Here is a 15,371-nt window from a genome sequence, read left to right on the forward strand (position 1 = left end):
CAGCATCTTATGTAAAAGTAGGGTAAGACTGCGTACAATACACCAAATGGTGGAACCCTTTTCCGGACCCTGCATATGCGGGAGCTTCATTGCACCGGGTTGCCCTTTACACTTTATCATTCTGAGTTTATTTCGTTTGCTGCATTACATGTCATCCTTAGTAATGACATTAGAAGGTTCAAAATGAAATATTTGCTGGCCTGTTGCTAAGATTCGTTGAGGGTCGAATTGCATCTTCATGGCATTGAATTGGGTCCATTTATCTCCAAAGTCCAAAGTGGTCCATCCACTCCTGTATTGTTGTGTAATGGGGTAGGTACTGTTTCACCCCTATCTTCGAATCATGGCAGAATCTCAGGATCTGACGGTTCTGATTAGTCAGGTGATCAAGTGTCTCAGCATCCAAAGCTGATCTCAGAAATGCCACCAGGTATAACACCTCCTCGTCTGGTGTCACCGCCGAGCTCCGATGGTCCCACCTAACACCAAAATCTCGTTACAATCCATCACTAAAATCATGTTTTGGATTTTTATTTTCATACAATCAATGATGCAAAACGGCATAAGACAGTAGTTGTATTTTACCTACGTTGTTAGCAATGGTTTGACTTGTCAGCCCAACATGGAATCTACCCGTTTTTTGTTTATAGTTATACAAAAGAAAAATTGTTCTCAAATATCTTCATACGTATATATCCATTCAATTCCGTTTGTTTTAAAAGACACTTGTCTATTTTGCAAAATTAACATGGTGTGAGTATAATTTAAATAATGTGGGTATAATTATCTATTAAACAAGGGTTGCAGTTAAATGTTTGTTTGAGAAAAAAAAATAGTTTGAATCTAAGGTAATTTAAAAATAGTTACAATTAATCACGTGTACTCCATTATATATATCAAATATAGAATTTTAATAGAAAAAAGTGAATGGATTACACACACTTGGTTGTTTCTAATTGGAAAAATATCTCAAAAATGATATGATAGATGTGATAAACTGACGATAGATAAAAAAGAGAAATGGAGAGGAAAAAATGTTGAATGAAAGCATCTCCAATGAGGGAACTAATCTTGGTTGCTTGAGTTACTTTTTGTGAGCTCAAATTGCCACATTGCATTTAAGCAATATATAAGCAATCTCAATAAATTTTACTTCAATGGTAACTACAATAAGCAACTCATATTTGACCCCACATATTTGCAATAAAATAAGACTTTTTATTGTTAAGTTCTCTCATTTGAGGGTGCCTTCTTGAAGTCACATCCCTTGTTTTTAAGCAACTTGATATGTTATGTCATCACACTCCAATGGTAAAGTAAACTAAGACATGGAACTTAGCCTGTGTTTGGTTGAGGTGAAAAAGAGAAGAGAGAAGTTGGTGAGAGAGAAGTTGGAGAGAGATAGCTAACTTCTCTCGTTTGGTTTGCGAAGAAATTGTGGAGAGAGATTCTAAAAACGCGGGCCCCACAGCTTTTTAGTTTCCTCTTTGATATGCGAAGAAAGACGGAAGAAACTCATTATGCTTTTTTGTTTCCTATACTACCCCTGTCTTGTCCTATTTATTCATCTTCACCATTGAAGAAACTCGTTGAACTTGTGAAGAATGAAGATAGCTAACTTGTTTTTTTTCTTCATGTTTTCATGCTATGGCTAGGGACCTGCGCTGAGAATAGTTTTGTGGATGGTTCTGTTTATTAATTCTAATTGTGAAATTCAAGTTTAAACCCCAATTTAATTTGGTAATGCTATGGCTGAGGACAAGGATATACAACATGTGCGGGAGAAGAGAAATTATGATGGGTCGGTCGGTTAGCGATGGCTATGGAAGGAGATTAGAAACTAAGAAAGGGGAAGATGTTCGCTTCTTCTAAAATAAAATAAAAATATTGATTAGCCAAATTAATTAATACTTTGATTATAAGTCAAATTAATTAATATAATAATTAGTTAAATTAATCTAATTATTTTGTAGAAAAAAAACATAATTTAATTATTTAAGCTACTCAAGATTTAAACAAAAACAAAAAACAAATTAAATCAAGAATTAAATAATTTTTATGAGATTTTTTATCTCAAGGGTATTTTTGTACTTTTGGATATAAACAACACTTCTCTCTTCTCTATTTCTTTTCTCTTTATCTTATACCAAACAATCCATAAAATCTACCCTATTTCTCACATCTTTCTCTCTTCTCATACTCTCTCTTACCAACTTCTCTCTTCATAATTTCTCTTCCAAACCAAACACACCCTTAAGGAAATAAGAACTCGTAAGGTACCATCATTGGAGATGCCAATAGAAGATTTAAGAATGTCCAATTCTCATATATGGTGCTTGAAGTTGGTATTGACACCGGTGCTGATTGCATACACATACGGCGGTGTCAATTAAACTAGGTTTTAGTAGCAAGACATCCCTACCTTCCAGGTGTGGGTCCTTATTGAAGATCTTCTGACAGCAGAATCTTCCCATTTGGATGATCACATCCGTCCATTTTTATTTCCTTCTGGTCTACACAAAGGGAAAGAAAAAGCGTGGCATTTCCTAGCTGGCATTGATGCTGATTTTCTTTACAACCCTCGTGTCTTAATCTCTTCCTACTACAAGTCTACATGCACATATTGATGTGCATACAATAAGTGGCGGAGCCAGGATTTTTATAAAGCCCGGGCGAAAAAAAAATTGCAATACATTTATAGGGGTTTACATAAGAAATTGCAAGCAAATAATAAAAAATTTAAAGAAATTGCCCAATTTATAGGGGTTTGTATAAGAAATTCAAGGGGATTTACATAAGAAATTGCAAAAAATTTGGGCCGGAGCCCGGGCGAGTGCCCGGGCTCGCCGGGCCTTAGAACCGCCCATGCATACAATGGTAGTTTCTTAACTAGGACTATTTAAATGAACCCCACGTGACACATCATTTATTTATAATTTTTTAATAAAAGTATCTATTAAGGACTCAATGACTCCAATGACAAAACAATAATAAGGACTCCAATGAAAAGTACTTAAATGAGTCCCACTGTCTTTACATCATTAAACAAAAATAATTTACATATTACTCATTTTTACAAGTGGGACCAAGTAGTACACATTTTATTACTCCTTTTTGCAAGTGAGACCAAATAGTACACATTTTATTGGTTTTTTAAACGTGGGACCCGTTAGTTACCTGAGAGAGAGAGGATCCTTATATAGTTACCCGTTCCTTAACGGGGACTCATTTTTCATTCCTCCAATGAAGGGTCCTTAATAGGGAGTGATCCTTGTTAAGTAAAGACCTCCCATTGAAGATGCTCTTAATTTCCACATTTGCCATTTCCACTTGGATAAGCATTCTTTAGTCCCTTATTCTTTTATTTAGTGACACTAGTAGTTCTTCACTACGTACTCTATGATGTTCTTATAAACAAATGTCACCTATTTTATGAATTATTGTGGGCCTGACTTAGTATAATGCATGTACAAACAAAACATACGTACCGATATAATATATACATTATAATTTTTAGAGAATCTTCACACTCACATTATCATTAATTAGCACAATTATTTAATTGGTAATATTAGACAATTAGTTAGTTGCATATATTATGGTGCACAATTATTGTTTTTTTATAAGATCAAAAGGCTTCACTATCCTAGCTCTACTCTCTCTTTCTCAAAACACCTTAGTCAGTGGCGGAGCCAGACAAAAAATTATGGGGTGGCCGCAACTCTTTACAAAAATAAAAAATAAAAAATCCCCTTTTGTTTTGATTAGGGTTATGTAAAAATTGAAATTGAAAACCAAATCAAAAATCAAATTCATTAACAAACAAAAAGAAATTGAAGCACTATCATTACTAACAGATGAAGAATCAAATTCAGAGATACACTTACATTTTTAGGGTTTGTAGAGAGATTGAGGCCAATGAAACTTTGATTCTGGAGATTGATGCAGAGAGTAGATGTCGGTGGCGGTGGGTGTCAGTGGTGGGATTACCGGTGGCGGTTGGTGAAGGTGGTGGTGGGTGATGTACTGATGTTGTGTTATGATGCAAGGGAGAAGAGAAAGCACGTTTCTTTTTTTTCCCAGTTTCACGTTCTGGAGGAAAAATTGGAGTGAAAATGGTATAGTTGGCTAGTGGCATATGGTAGTAATATTAAAATTACCTCAGGGGTATTATGGTATTTTCACAGAATAAATGGGTAGGCCATGGCCTACCCCAGTCCTGGTGTAGCTCCGCCACTGACCTTAGTGATAAGATGTCAGCAAGAAATATGTCGTTTATGAGACGAGTGGATTTATACACGCCTGCAAACATACAGTGATTTTATTCTATATAACTAGGACATGCATGAATATGATTATTATTTTATTCGATATGCATGAAAAATGACAAGTTAAGCAATATATATCGTATATATGGATCATTCGGGGAGCAAACTCTTACTTGTTTTTGTTCATGAAAATTGCTGTTGACACATTCCATATGGCTGTGGCACACATGTAAAATACGTTTTTGCCCCCTCGACAGTTAACTGCCGATGAATTCAAAATACGGCTGCAGTTAACTGCCGAGGAAAACCTCGGTAGTTAACTGCCGAGGAAAACCTCGGTAGTTAACTGCCGAGGATTATGTTTCGTCAGATGAAACAGGAAACCTGCTCCCCCTACACACTATTTTCATCAACTTCCATACCATTTCATCCATTCCCCCCCAAATCCAATAATTTTTTTTTTCATCAAATCTTCCCCCAAATGATTCAAGCATCAAGCATAGGAGCTATCAACACACTCTAGACGTAAAAAAACAGGTACTGAGCATTGTAATCGGTTTTTTTTTATTATTGTATGTGTATCAACGTCAGTTACGTAGAACTCTGGCATGGGAAATCTCGGTAGTATACTGCCGAGGAAAACCTCGGTAGTTAACTACCGAGGAATACTTGGGAAAAAATTTGACAACGAAAAAATGGCAGCTACTGCCATTTTTTCAAATTTTTTTTCTTTGTTTTTTTTTTGTTTTAGTTCATTATGGCATTGATGTTTATGCATTAGTAAGTTGTTAATTTATATTTTTGTGTTGTTTAATTATAGTAATGACCGAGAACGCGGAAGATGTTTCGGGAGAGACAAAACGTAATTTTGTCCAAATTTCCGGAGATGTCAAACCGCCTAAGGTTGAAGTCAAACCAAACATTGATGGAGCTTCCGTCCATGTTGAAGTTTCTAAATATGTTAGCCCCGGTGTCGTCCCACTTCAAGCCCACGAAGTTGACACGGCTAGGTTTTTTTCTGACGACATTAAGTTTCAAGATAGAGAAGAATTGCTTGGGTGGGTACGTTGTCAAGCAAATAAGGCGGGATTTACAATTGTTACACAAAGATCAAGCTTGATCCATCCAATATTGCGCCTAGTGTGTGAAAGGAGTGGAGCTCACAAAGTGCCTAAAAAAAAACCGAAGCATGCGACAACGGGCTCAAGAAAATGCGGGTGCTTGTTCATGATTAGTGGATATCAAAGTACGCAAACAAAGGAATGGGGATTGAACATTCTAAATGGAGTTCACAACCATGCGATGGAGCCGGCTTTAGAAGGACACATTCTTGCCGGTAGATTAAAGGAGGATGACAAGAAGATTGTACATGACTTGACCAAGAGCAAGATGCTTCCAAGAAATATTTTGATACACTTGAAGAACAAAAGACCACATTGCATGACAAATGTGAAGCAAGTGTACAATGAACGTCAAAAAATATGGAAGGCAAATAGAGGTGACAAGAAGCCGTTGCAATATCTAATCTCGAAGTTGGAGGAGCACAACTATTACTCAAGAACACATGGTGAAAGTAATACAATCGAAGATATCTTTTGGGCTCATCCAACATCCGTTAAGTTGTTTAACAATTTTCCAACGGTTTTGGTTATGGACTCCACCTACAAAACCAACTTGTATAAGATGCCAATGTTTGAGGTAGTTGGGGTAACTTCGACCGATTTGACATATTCGGTTAGGTTTGGATTCTTGATGCATGAGAAAGAGGAAAACTTTGTTTGGGTTTTAAAAATGTTGCGTAAACTTCTTACTTCAAAGATGAATATGCCTAAGGTGATTGTTACCGACAGGGATGGGTCTTTGATGAAAGCGGTTGGAATTGTTTTCCCGGAAAGTTATACTATGAATTGTTACTTTCATGTGCAAGCAAATGTTAAACAAAGGTGCGTCTTAGATTGTAAATATCCTTTGGGAAAAAAGGATGGGAAAGAGGTGAGTAATCGCGATGTTGTCAAGAAGATCATGAGGGCATGGAAAGATATGGTTGAATTGTCCACTCAAGAGTTATATGCAAATGCATTAGTGGAGTTCCAAGATGCTTGTAGTGATTTCCCACTTTTCCTAAATTATGCCATGACCACCTTGAATGAAGTGAAGGAGAAAATAGTTAGGGTATGGACAGACCGTGTGTTGCATCTTGGTTGTAGATCCACCAATAGGGTAGAATCGGCTCATGCTTTGGTGAAGAAATATTTGGACAATAGTGTGGGTGATTTGGGTACTTGTTGGGAGAAAATACATAACATGTTGTTGCTTCAACACACAGCGATACAAACAGCCTTTGGTCAGAGCGTTACCGTGTTGGAACATAGATTCAAAGATGTCACTTTGTACTCCGGCTTAGGTGGTCATGTGTCTAGATATGCTTTGGACAACATTGCTATGGAAGAGTCACGTTGTAGGGAAACGTTGTGCATGAACAAGGAAATTTGTGGTTGTGTTCAAAGGACATCTTACGGCCTACCATGTGCATGCGAAATTGCAACTAAACCCCTTGAAGAAAAGCCAATTTTATTGGATGAGATACACCACCATTGGCAAAGGTTACGCATGGGAGAAGAAAGTAATGAACTTGGTTTTTCGGTCGATGATGAGTTGAAGGGTATTGTAGAACGTCTCAAGAAACTCCCTTTCCAAATGAAACTTGAAGTCAAAGAGGCTTTGCGGCAATTGGCATTTCCTGAAACCACCATGATGTCTCCACCACCACAAAAAGCAACAACCAAGGGAGCCAAGAAAAAAGTGGACATTGCGAGGTCTAAAGGAAGAATTACATCTACTAGTCGGATCCCTTCTTCTTGGGAGGTTGTTGATTCCCAAAATCCGGATAGTCAACCGTCACCATCACCAACAACATCATCATATAAAAGGAAAAAAGGTGCTCGTCTTGGTAAAGCACCAATTTCCCCACTTCCACCACCTTCTCGGTATCCAAAGCCTAAGGCTATCCCGGTTATGAGGCCTATTGATTATATGTCACGCTTCATGCTTCCATTTATTGATAAAGTGGTGGATGTTATTGGCGATGGACATTGTGGATTCCGGGCTATAGCCGAGTTCATGGGCTTAACCGAACAAAATCATCTCATGATTCGTACACATCTTATTCAAGAATTGAAAGATCATAGAGATGATTATGTTGAAGTATTTGCGGGTGAGGATCGTTATAACTACATTTTAAATGGCTTACATCCTCCCGCAAATACAAAAAGTTGTGCACATCTTGTTGATAAGTGGTTGACTTTTCCGAACATGGGGCACATTGTTGCTAATTATTACAAAAGGTGTGTGGTTGTGTTGACAAATCTTGAAGTTGGTAACTCGGAATCTTTTTTTCCACTAAGAGGGCCACCACCGCCGGGTAAGCAAAAAACTCCCATCATGTGCCTTGGGGTAATTCCTAATCACTTTGTGCTTATTTACTTGAAGAATGGTTGTCCACTACCTCCATCATCTACGGAGTGGCACAATCACAAGAAACAAGATGCGGTGACTTGGGAAGATGAGTATTTGGATCAACATGAGTTGTTCCGAAAGCTCATGGCTATTGAAAGTGGAAACAAACCGCCAAAACCACAAAAGGAATCAAACAAAGCGGCGCCTATTTTGTTGGACACTCCCGAAAAACCAAAGCAACAATTTGAAGTTATTGCGGAAGATGAGGAAGATTTTATGTCACTTGATCTTCTCCAATCACTTGACCTTTAACGAGTGATTTTTTTGTCGGTGTTAGTCCTTTTTTTTGGTAGAAATTACACCGACGTATATTTTGGGGTCAAAATTGTAATGCCAATTTTTTTGTGGCCAATATATAAGTAACATTATGTAATTGATATTGATATATATGATAATATGACTTTTATTGACTTGAAACTAGTGCAATACTTATTTATAGCTTATTAATGTTTACGCATTTGATTTATTCGTTATTACATTCCATTTAATTTTGTTCTAATCTATGATTATTTTGTTAAAGCTTTTGTCAAGTGAAACATGTCAGAGGTTGCAAGAATTGAAGGGCGTGTTAGGTATTGCGCGTTTAAAAAGACGGTTAAGGTTATGATAACACCGACAGACTCTATTGATGATTTGAAGACACAACTTAACACTTATTTTGAGCATCTTGGTGAAAATCAATATACACGTCACTTGTCTGCTCTAATGCCAATGATAGACCTAGGAGAAGATAGAGATGAATTCGCATGGAAAACGACAAGCTATATGCGTTGGATTATTAAAGACGATAGCGACGTCGGATTTATGTTTAGGAATATGGTGGAAAATAATGTATTATATATATATATATATATATATATATATATATATATATATATATATATATGTTCGTTCCATATGCAATTGTAATGAATGTAAGTAGGGATTTAATTTAATGATGTGTAATGAGTTGTAATGTGTTGTTTGATTATGGACACTATGTTCCGTTTTGATGAATTTCAAACTTTTGTGTGGTTTGAACCAAATGTCGGTTTGATTTAATTATGGACAAATGTAAAAGATATTGTATTTTTCTTGTTTATGACCGAGTTTCATTGTTGTATAATTTGAATTTCCTTTGGAAATGCTCTGGTGAAATTACAGGTCAAAACTGGCCTAAAAACAGCTTGGTAAGGGTTAGCATTAATGCAGAACCTGCTTCTGCATAAATGCTTTCCTCGGCAGTTAACTACCGAGGAATTCCTCGGCAGTTAACTGCAGCCGTATTTTGAATTCCTCGGCAGTTAACTGCCGAGGGAGCAAAAACGTATTTTACATGTGTGCCACAGCTTTCTCACATGTGTGAACAGCAATTTTCTTTGTTCATGGGGTAGATGAGAATAGGCCCACTTGTCTTATTTCCCAAAATGCCCTTGAATACTCCCTTATCAAAATCTTCTATCCTCGATTTTGGAACAAAAAGATTGAGCCATGGATGGGGAACGTCCCATAAACCCTTAGACCTAAGTTTGAGTTCTGCCTTATGTACACGATCCAGGAAATCTACATAAGGCACGTCCGTTGTGAACACTGATGTGTCTATAAAATCCAACTTTTTCAATAGAGCTTGTATCTCCTGCACCATAAAACAACGTCCACACAATAAAAATCTGTAAACCTGTCTTTTTGTCGTTGCTAATGCAATTACAATATGGATCAATCAAAATTTAAAACAACAAACCAATTAATATAATATAAAATATATAAGCTTATATTTTTTAAGTGACCCGAAATATTTGAACTTTAAGTATTTTCTGATGAAATATATGTTGATTAAAGAAAAACTATGAATGAAAAAGAAGTTAGCGGCTGCTATTGTGAGAAATTCTTAGGTGGTCTAGGACCAAGAAATTTTCTTTGGTCACAACCAAAGAAAGAAGAGAGAAAAGAGAGAAGAGAGAAAAAATGGAAAATATTTGTTTATTTGTGAAGAGAGAGAGAAAACAAAAACTCTATGTGTGACCAAACCAAATTTCTTGATTCTGGTTCACACAAGAGTTTCTCTGCTTTTATTAGGACGAGCCTCTTTATATTATATTATATTAAGTAGTTATCTTTTTCATGGATTGAGGAAAGCTAAATGAAAGAGAATAATCTAGTGGGCTGTCGGCGCAGTTTAAAGTTCAAACCAAAATATGTCATGTCTTGTCTTGAACACATGAACATTGGGGGCAGAAAGTGATTCCCTTACTTTAATTTTTTTTTTGGGTTAAATATATTTTTGGTCCCCATAAATATGTCAACTTTTCGTTTTAGTCCCTCTAAAATTTTTCTTCAACTTTTGGTCCCTATAAAATTTTCAATCACTATTTTTGGTCCCTATTTTCAACTTAATTTATGTATTTTTTAATGAAATTGTGCAGAAATGTGTAAAATATTCTAAAACAATTTCCTGAAAAAAATTAGAATTTTTTAACAAAACACAAATTAAATATGAATTTTTAACCGTAAAAAATATAAAAATTCATATTAAATTCATGTTTTGTTAAAAAATTCTAAATTTTTTTTGGAGTGATTCTTATAATATTTAGAATTTTTCTGGAAAATTTTATTAAAAAATATGAATTCTACATATGAGTTTACTTTAAAAGATGGACCAAAAGTGAAGATTGAAAATTTTATAGGGACTAAAAGTTGAAGGAAAATTTTAGAGGGACTAAAATGAAAAGTTGACATATTTATAGGGACCAAAAACATATTTAACCCTTTTTTTTGGGTTACAATTCCCTTACTTTAATTGATCCAAGTTAACTTAATTAATAAGTATTTTTCATATAATTAACTAACTTAAAATTACAATTGCTTAAACTTTTTGTCAAGTTATTATGTGAATATATTAACCAACAAACATCATTCTTTCATGTCTGTCTGTTTGCTTTATTAGGGTTTATAATTTAGAAGAATTAGGCATGTATATTTTGAATGATAAACTTATTATTTTGATTTTTCGATGGAGGGTTTTTTTTTTGGAGCAAAATAAAAAGAAAATATCAGTCGTATGGTTAATAACCAAAATATTGACGGATTTCACTCCCTTGAAGGTGGACTTTCAACGTTAACTTAGTCGGAATATGATATTAATGGTCGTAGATGATCCAAATTTAAGCTAACTATTTGCTGAAAATTAAAATATGCATTCTTTTGGATTGCGCAATCTTAATTTTTCTACTGACATTGTTCGATCTTGATCGAACAACCAATGAAGTTTAAATGATTGTTCGATCTTGATCGAACAACCAATGAAGTTTAAATGATTGAATATAGAATTCCGTAAACGCAACGAATCCAAATTTGATATATACATGTTATTTTACACTAAATAACCTAAAAAAAATTATTGAATGAAAATAATCTAATTTTATAAAAAAACAAAATTATGATATACAAATTTTTCATTGTCATAGCGCATTGAGAGAGTTTAACGGTTAATATATTAATAGTAACACCGAAAGCAATGGTAGTGACTATCCCCATTCACACAAACAAACAAGGAAATATATATGTTTGTGCATGGTGTGTATAATACGTACCTCATCAACAGAATCGGCATTTCCTTGGTGGTAGTTTTTCGTCACCTCTAAACAGTACAAAACACCTCCATCAGCATTAAGAGAACTGATTTTAATAGGATTACTCGGTGAAAAAAAGGAGGACCTCCAATTATTGATAAGTCCTTCATCCACTATCACAAAACCTTCAACATAGTTGAATCTCTGGCTCGCTGGTACTAAATAGCATTGCTCATGTGCAACATAGTTTCCCTACCGAACATAGTTCAACCTTGGTACTAAATAGCATTGCTCATGTCATTATTATTCAATTTTGGACATCAAAATGTATCTTCAAATATGATGGGTCATGAGGGTGAGACATGTAATGTACTTACAAAGAAAGAAAGAAAGAAAGAACAAATTCACTGTAAAATTGTTTTAAGATTTGATGAAGAACGTAAGAGAGAGCAGGAAAGATATGCACATACTCTTTGAGGAGCTGGTTGGAGAGCAATTCTAGCTCTTGTGAAATTGTGATGCTTCCAAATTGTCCAAGACCACCAAGAACAGAATGGAACAAGTCTGAATTACGATCTTCTGAACACGTCAACACCTCACCCTTTCCTATATAATACACAAGTACACACACACCATGACATACCAATACGAGAACAGTACTAGTACTATAATTAATTAGTTAATTAACGTCCACGCTAGAGACAAAATTTAATTTGATTTGTACTCAATATAGAAAATAAAGCAATGGAAGAAAATAGTGGTAGTAAATTATGTAGCAAGTAATTAATTTATTAATTACCTGTAACAACATCTAGCTCAAAAACATTGGAGATTTGAGGACCATGATTGAAGGTTTGGCCACTAATACCACCATTAGATAGAGTACCCCCCACAGACAAATACAAGTAATCAGTCCAAGACATAGGTGCCAATCCATACTCCAAAGTTGCCTTCAAAACATGTATCCATAATTCACCACCCCAAACATCCACATACATTTCTTTCTCCCAAACTCTAGGACCCTTAATTCCTTCACCACCTTTTCCCATTTCAATCACCACTCCTCTCATCCTTGTATCCGCTTGTCCGTTTATTGAGTGTCCGTGTCCTCTCGCCGACACCGCAAACTGCGGCCATTTATACGCCGCTTTAACCACCTTTGCAACATCATTGGCCGTCGCTGGTCGAACCACCGCAAATGTCTCTCCTTTGCTGCTTAACCTCCCAAAATCCAATGAAGCTGCTTCTAATTCAGTAGCCTCCGTGCTCACTTCACCGTCAAGTCTTATTTGGAGGATCTCCGTTAATGTTTGATCCACTATTAATCCTTCAGATACAATTATACAGCATATGGTGAATGCCAACAGAATAATAACAACGTTCTTGATGTTGTTCTTCACGGTTGCCATTAATGATTATTTATTTTTTCAAACCCTATCTTGAATATTGTATATAACGGAAAACTAATTAAACTAGTCCCTAGCTACGTGCATGTGCGACCCATATGTAATTAGCTAGAAAAGTGGGTTATAGAAAGAAAAGAGAACAAAATCTTGGAGCAGCGTTGTGTTGTGGATTGACGTAAGTGGGATTTTCACTTTAAAGATTTTGTACGAAAGCCAATTTGCAGAAATTAGATAAAAGATTCTTTGCTGCTCGATCTCACTTTCTTCTCTGTAGCTAGCTACCTTACATATTCTCTATCCTATAGGTGCTCTTTGTTATCTACTCCCTCCGTTTCAAAATGAGTGTCGCTTTAGCCAAAAAAATTTGTTTCAAAATGAGTGTCGCTTTCAGTTTCCAATGCAATAATAACTTTTTCTTTTCAATTGTACCCTTCAATTAATATTCTGCACACTACTTCCAAAGTATTACTTTTAAAACTAACCAATAGTTAATAAGGATAATTTGGTAAAATAACCATTCTCTTTCTTTTAATCATTGCATTTCTTAATATGTGTGTAAACACCTAAAATGACACTCATTTTGAAACGGAGGGAGTATCTTATATGGGTCATGTTAACTTGTGCCCTTACGGCACAAGTTAAGGTGCTTAAAATGGAAATTAAAAATAAATTTTATATTGAAAGTATAACTTTTGCAACTTTTAAGACATTGAATGCACAAGTTTCAAAAAAAATCTTCTATATTTGCCTCCTTAACTTATGCCCCAAGGACACAAGTTAACATTTCCCATCTTATCACTACTAAAAAAACAGTGATTTCGGACGGAATTTTCGGACGGAATCGATTTTGTCTGATTTTTTCGGACGGATTTGGGACGGTTTTAACGGAGCGAAATTTTCGTCCCAAATCCGTCCCAAAATCGTGTGAAAATGTTCAAACATGGTTTTTTCCTACGAGTTTCACACGAATTTCCTTAAAAAAACAAATTCGTCCCAAAACCGTGTGAAACATTGAGACGGATTTCAGACGGAATTGAGGGTTTTTATTTCATTTTTATTAATTGTGAAATTTTCATGTCCCGCCTATACTCCTAAACTTTCCCTCTCGTGTACTGCTCTCTCTCTCTCATAACCAATCTCACTCTTTCAAAACCCTAAAATCTATTTCACACTCAATTTAGCAAGCTCTTCAATCAATTTCTTCCGAAAAATCAGTTTTAAGATTTCTCAAGCTCTTCAATCAATTTCTCAAGCTGTTCAAGTTTGGATTCTCTTCTCTTTAGATTTGAGGATTCTGAGTTTCTAGCTTTTCAAGGTATTACTATTCACTATCTCTCTCTTATAATATGTGTTCTCTTCAACAAATCAACCATGTTCCCATAAACTTATACTTGATTTTTGGTTCAATTTATTGGGTTTATTTTGTTTTATTTATTAGGGTTTTTAGTGTGGTTAACTACCTGGACTTGGATTCACCTTTGTTGTTGAAATATATTGTGTTTTTTTGCAATTCCAATTGTGGGTTTTGTGTTTTTAGGTGTTGTGTTGCTTTGGTGGTTGGATTTTTTTTTCCGTTAGTATTGTTTTTAGGTGTTGTTTTGCTTAGGCGGGTGTTGCTTTGGTTTATGTTGTTTGCTAAGATCCATACTCATGTTAAGGTTGATTCCTATGTGTTTCTTGATTTTTGAATTTTTAATCTTTCGGTGGTTTGTGTCGGGGTGTTGGCGGTTTTTTGGTGCTGTCTCGGTGCTCTTGCTGTCAATAGTAGTTATTGCTGAGACACTATCAAACTGAAACACTCACAAGGAAAAATGTGGTAACTTTTATTGTCTCAACAGAGTCATTAGAATCAAATACAAAGGGGTCCTTATGTCACGATGAACCACTTTTTTGTAAATAATTATTCCAATAACATCCTTGACACCACTATAAATAAACTCAGGCAACACATCAAAACATATAGTAAACTAAAACCAGTTAGCTAAGCATTTGGTTAATTAATTAGGAGAGTATGTGCTCTTGCTGGTAGCTTTATGTTACTGCTGGTTTTTTGTTTTTTGGCATCAGTCTCTGTTGGTTAAGGTACTGTGTGGTGTGCTGCTGTGTTTTTTGCATATGTAGTAGTTCTGTTGTGGTACTGTCTGCGGTTCTGCTGTAGGCATAATCTGCTGGTGCTTCTATGATGCTGCTATGTGTTTTTGGATTTTAGTTTTAGGTGTTCACTTGCTTTTGGTACATGTTGGGTTTTTTGTTGTTGTTTATTGTTCCTGCCCTTGTTGGTGATAGGAACATAGGAGATTTTTTATGGAGTTTATACGTTGTTAGTGGGCTGCCTTCTGTTTATATGTGGCTACTTAAGTGCCTACTGGATCAATTGTTGTTATAGAAGAAAATTTACATGATGAGGATAGGTATTCATGAGTACAAATTATACATCCAAGCCGTAAGTTACTGTGAACTAACCCCGTTTCAAAAAATAATGTGTATAGGTCAGCACTAATACCATTACAGAAAATATATGCTTGATGTTTAAGGGACACACATGTGTTAACAGAACTAATCCCATATTCATAACTTAGTGCTGACTTGTTTAAGGGATTAGCACTAATCCCATATTTTGTTAACACTAAATC

The 15,371-nt window shown here is 35.5% G+C and overlaps 1 pseudogene across 1 annotated transcript; it reads right to left on the reverse strand.

Annotated features, from left to right (window-relative positions):
- Nucleotides 1–17: 17 nt before the first annotated feature.
- On the reverse strand, nucleotides 18–12,888 carry LOC146942909 (cytokinin dehydrogenase 5-like; annotated as a pseudogene). The gene is made up of 5 exons (XR_015032893.1): nucleotides 12,132–12,888; nucleotides 11,799–11,938; nucleotides 11,354–11,610; nucleotides 9,132–9,399; nucleotides 18–492 (listed from the first exon to the last, which is right to left on the reverse strand). The product of XR_015032893.1 is annotated as a cytokinin dehydrogenase 5-like (transcript).
- Between the last annotated feature and the right edge of the window lie 2,483 nt (nucleotides 12,889–15,371).

The sequence above is a fragment of the Medicago sativa genome, chromosome 3, assembly GCF_051527215.1.
Source record: "Medicago sativa cultivar Bolivia chromosome 3, Bolivia_mono, whole genome shotgun sequence".
NCBI lineage: Eukaryota > Viridiplantae > Streptophyta > Magnoliopsida > Fabales > Fabaceae > Medicago > Medicago sativa.